This window comes from Schistocerca serialis, unplaced genomic scaffold (genome assembly GCF_023864345.2).
Source record: "Schistocerca serialis cubense isolate TAMUIC-IGC-003099 unplaced genomic scaffold, iqSchSeri2.2 HiC_scaffold_1225, whole genome shotgun sequence".
Classification (NCBI taxonomy): Eukaryota; Metazoa; Arthropoda; class Insecta; order Orthoptera; family Acrididae; genus Schistocerca; species Schistocerca serialis.
The window spans coordinates 137,501-142,500 of NW_026047431.1; the positions used below are offsets into that span (position 1 = coordinate 137,501).

The 5,000-nt window shown below is 53.0% G+C and overlaps 1 non-coding gene across 1 annotated transcript in view; it reads right to left on the reverse strand.

The window, feature by feature from the left end:
* The window catches only part of LOC126436035 (small subunit ribosomal RNA), a 1,909-nt gene extending 975 nt beyond the window's left edge, over nt 1-934 (reverse strand). Inside the window, exon 1 of the ribosomal RNA XR_007580371.1 lies at nt 1-934. This exon is cut by the window's left edge and continues 975 nt beyond it. This is a non-coding gene — a ribosomal RNA (small subunit ribosomal RNA).
* Between the last annotated feature and the right edge of the window lie 4,066 nt (nt 935-5,000).

Sequence of the window (5,000 nt, forward strand, 5' to 3'; positions counted from 1 at the left end):
CAACAAAATAGAACCGAGGTCCTATTCCATTATTCCATGCACACAGTATTCAGGCGGGCTTGCCTGCTTTAAGCACTCTAATTTGTTCAAAGTAAACGTGCCGGCCCACCGAGACACTCAATAAAGAGCACCCTGGTAGGATTTCAACGGGGTCCGCCTCGGGACGCACGAGCACGCACGAGGCGGTCGCACGCCTTCGGCTCGCCCCACCGGCAGGACGTCCCACGATACATGCCAGTTAAACACCGACGGGCGGTGAACCAACAGCGTGGGACACAAATCCAACTACGAGCTTTTTAACCGCAACAACTTTAATATACGCTATTGGAGCTGGAATTACCGCGGCTGCTGGCACCAGACTTGCCCTCCAATAGATACTCGTTAAAGGATTTAAAGTGTACTCATTCCGATTACGGGGCCTCGGATGAGTCCCGTATCGTTATTTTTCGTCACTACCTCCCCGTGCCGGGAGTGGGTAATTTGCGCGCCTGCTGCCTTCCTTGGATGTGGTAGCCGTTTCTCAGGCTCCCTCTCCGGAATCGAACCCTGATTCCCCGTTACCCGTTACAACCATGGTAGGCGCAGAACCTACCATCGACAGTTGATAAGGCAGACATTTGAAAGATGCGTCGCCGGTACGAGGACCGTGCGATCAGCCCAAAGTTATTCAGAGTCACCAAGGCAAACGGACCGGACGAGCCGACCGATTGGTTTTGATCTAATAAAAGCGTCCCTTCCATCTCTGGTCGGGACTCTGTTTGCATGTATTAGCTCTAGAATTACCACAGTTATCCAAGTAACGTGGGTACGATCTAAGGAACCATAACTGATTTAATGAGCCATTCGCGGTTTCACCTTAATGCGGCTTGTACTGAGACATGCATGGCTTAATCTTTGAGACAAGCATATGACTACTGGCAGGATCAACCAGGGAGCTGCGTCAACTAGAGCTGAGCAGCCGGCCGCCCGGGAGTGTGTCCCGGGGGCCCGCGCGAACACGCAAGCGTCCGCTCAATTATTCTGCAAACAGGAGGAGGCTGAGCTCCCCTGCACAACACACCTCGAAACCCTCTCAGGTCCCGGCGGCGCGCAGCGCCGTCCTAAGTACTTGGTCGGGTTCGAGAGAGGCGCAATCGCCCGGAGTTAGGCGAGTAGACGCTTTAGGTGCGACCACCCGTGCTCCCAACTGAGCTTGCCGCTGCCGACAGAGGCCCGGGAGCGTGCTGTCGTGGCATTGCCGGCGGGAGACAACACGCGCCACCTACGGTGACCGGCAGCTCCAACGCCAGCGCCACAGAAGGACAAAAGCCCCACTTGGGTGCCGAAGCGAACTCTCCCAGCACAGCGCACGCGCCAACACGTCCGCACAGCTGCGATACAAACCACCTGCGAGAACCGCTGGGGCGACCGAGCAGCAGACGGCGTCGCGGCGCCGAGCGCCGTGCGGCGGCGCATCCTCAGCGCACAAAGTCCTCAATCGGACCAGCACACTGCAGATGGCCACCGCGCTTCGCACCGGGCCCGCGAGGACCTACTTTGGCCGCAAGGCGCCGCGAGCAGGGGGCGCCGGCGCGCAGCTGCGCCGCCTGCCGCGTCCGTCGGCCGGCGCGCCTGCCACTGGCCGCCCCCACCAGCCGGCTGTGGCGCGTGCGCCCACGCACCGCGCTGCCAGCACGCCGGGCGGCCCCCCCTCACCGGCCGGGGACGGTCCCACCCAGCCACCGCCGCGTATCGCCTCACACCCAGATCCCCCCCCCCCCCCCCCCCCCCCCCCTTTCACGTTCGTGGGCATGGTGGGTCCCCTTTCACGTTCGTGGGCATGGTGGGTCTCCCTGAAACAACCGGTTAATAGCTCGACCGATCGTCGCCAACACTGATTCACCTCTAGCGAGAACAACCGCACCACAACGGGTTACCAGTTGTTCATTTGCGTAACGTCACCAGCAAACGTACACGTCCATCGCCATTTGCAACGAGTATTGCATGCCTGTGTCAGGTGTCACAACACACTACGTCTGCCCACATAGACGCAACAACATGTGCACGCCTAGAGAACACGTGGAAGGTAGACCCCGTACGTATGCGGTGTCCATTGCGCGAACGACTGTCAGCCCGCCTCTGCAGCATGTCGCAGATGTGGAACGCGGTGCAACATGCTATCACGGTGTGTGAGAAGAGACGACTACGTCCGAATACACGCTCCACTACATCAACAGACTGCTCATGCTGATCGCCATCCAGGGCGTCCGTTCCTCCCACACGTCTGTATGGCGTACCACACTGCAATCCAGCTCTTATAGGGAGACGACACGTAGCTGCGTGCACAATATTTGGACTGTATGGTCCGCCGTTGCTAGGCGCAGTCGTCATACGGTCACATGTGCCACGATGTATCATTCAGTACATACGGACCAATGTGCAGTACAGTTTGTGGGTTTTGCGTACATCGGCGGACAGGTGACAGACCGTACCACAACGTAGGCTGAGTACGTCGGCATGCGAAGGGCATTGAACATGCAAACTTCTCACCGACCAGCTTGCGAAGGCAGGGGGGAAGGGGGGGGGGGGCGGCATGTACGTCCTGCTGCTATCCACACTACAGTGTATAGCAGGAGCATGTGGAAAGTCAGCAACACCTGCAAGGTGTTTAACATGACGCGATACACAGGGGACCGGGCAGTGCGAGTAGGGAACTATATTGCGAGGGTTGCGGTTAGGCAACACTACACTACTTTAACGGGTTGCATAACAATTACAGAGCAGGTTCAGCGACAACGTGCGTCAGGTTAAGGCGCAATATAGTTTAGGTTACGGCGCACTTTAGGTTAGGTTAAGGCACATTATAGGTTAGGTTAAGGCACATTATAGGTTAGGTTAAGGCACAACATGGGTTAGGTTAAGGCACAACATGGGTTAGGTTAAGGCACAACATGGGTTAGGTTAAGGCACAACATAGGTTAGGTTAAGGCACAACATGGGTTAGGTTAAGGCACAACATGGGTTAGGTTAAGGCACAACATGGGTTACGTTAAGGCACAACATGGGTTACGTTAAGGCACAACATGGGTTAGGTTAAGGCACAACATGGGTTAGGTTAAGGCACAACATGGGTTAGGTTAAGGCACAACATGGGTTAGGTTAAGGCACAACATGGGTTACGTTAAGGCACAACATGGGTTACGTTAAGGCACAACATGGGTTACGTTAAGGCACAACATGGGTTACGTTAAGGCACAACATGGGTTACGTTAAGGCACAACATGGGTTACGTTAAGGCACAACATGGGTTACGTTAAGGCACAACATGGGTTACGTTAAGGCACAAATTAGGTTAGGTTAAGGCACAAATTAGGTTAGGTTAAGGCGCAACGTAGGTTAGGTTAAGGCACAACGTAGGTTAGGTTAAGGCACAACGTAGGTTAGGTTAAGGCACAACGTAGGTTAGGTTAAGGCACAACGTAGGTTAGGTTAAGGCACAACGTAGGTTAGGTTAAGGCACAACGTAGGTTAGGTTAAGGCACAACGTAGGTTAGGTTAAGGCACAACGTAGGTTAGGTTAAGGCACAACGTAGGTTAGGTTAAGGCACAACGTAGGTTAGGTTAAGGCACAACGTAGGTTAGGTTAAGGCACAACGTAGGTTAGGTTAAGGCACGATATAGGTTAGGTTAAGGTACGATATAGGTTAGGTTAAGGTACGATATAGGTTAGGTTAAGGTACGATATAGGTTAGGTTAAGGTACGATATACGTTAGGTTAAGGTACGATATAGGTTAGGTTAAGGTACGATATAGGTTAGGTTAAGGTACGATATACGTTAGGTTAAGGTACGATATAGGTTAGGTTAAGGTACGATATAGGTTAGGTTAAGGTACGATATAGGTTAGGTTAAGGTACGATATAGGTTAGGTTAAGGTACAATATAGCTTAGGTTCAGATACACATTGTTGTAGGGAAAGGTGTATTTGGGGGGGGGGGGGGCGGCAGGTTCGTTGATAGTGATTATCGTAATTGGATGCCTGCGGCATTATCCGATTTGTCACGTCAGGATGCACTTTTGGCTCATGACAGGCGGCGCTCCGATTCCATGGTTGTGGCAGATCTGTGTCTTTCATTCCTGCCATTGTTTGTGTGCTGTGACAGGAGGCAGTATTGTGATGTTGGGTGCACCCCTGTGTAGGACATGTGTGGGTGTTCGTGGCTTAGCTGAGCAATGTGCGGATGTCGGAAGGGTGGGATATTGTGTTTTCTGGGTGGACCTCCCGGTCTGGTAATGATAGTGTGGATTGTGTCATGTGGCGGAGAGGATGCACTGGATGTTCTTCCATGCTGGTGGTTAGATATTGTGTGTGTGCCTGTTACAGGCAGAGAGTAGTGTGTGATAAGAGAGTAGTGTGTGATAAGAGTGTCTGGCTGACGTGTGGTTCTCATTGTGTGCAGAGTCTTTCAGCATGTATAGGGACGGTTGTATATATTATCTGTATTCTGATGGCTCTGCATCTATTACTAATCAGTGCCGTGTATACGGTTACTCTGGTTCCAGTCGAAACTGTTCTATCTCTGTACATTAGTGACACTACGGCTCCACTATGTTGCCGCCCCTGTCGGCCGTTTCCCCCAGTGTATGGCTAATGATTATCAGCAGTCAGTCTATTAGTCAATACCGGTAGTGTGACGACGTCAAATGTCCGGGATGGGGGAAGCTACACCCTTCCCGTGGGTCAGGGCCTAGAAAGACTCTTCCCACGCAGGAGACTGACTGTCGTTACTCTTCCGAGACATATATGTGCCCAGCGTTTTTTGCGACTGCGAGTGCAACGCCAGGAGGCTCGGACTGTCGTTACTCTTCCGAGAAATATATTTGCCCAGCGTTTTTTGCGACTGCGAGTGCAACGCCAGGAGGCTCGGACTGTCGTTACTCTTCCGAGAAATATATGTGCCCAGCGTTTTTTGCGACTGCGAGTGCAACGCCAGGAGGCTCGGATTGTCGTTACTCTTCCGA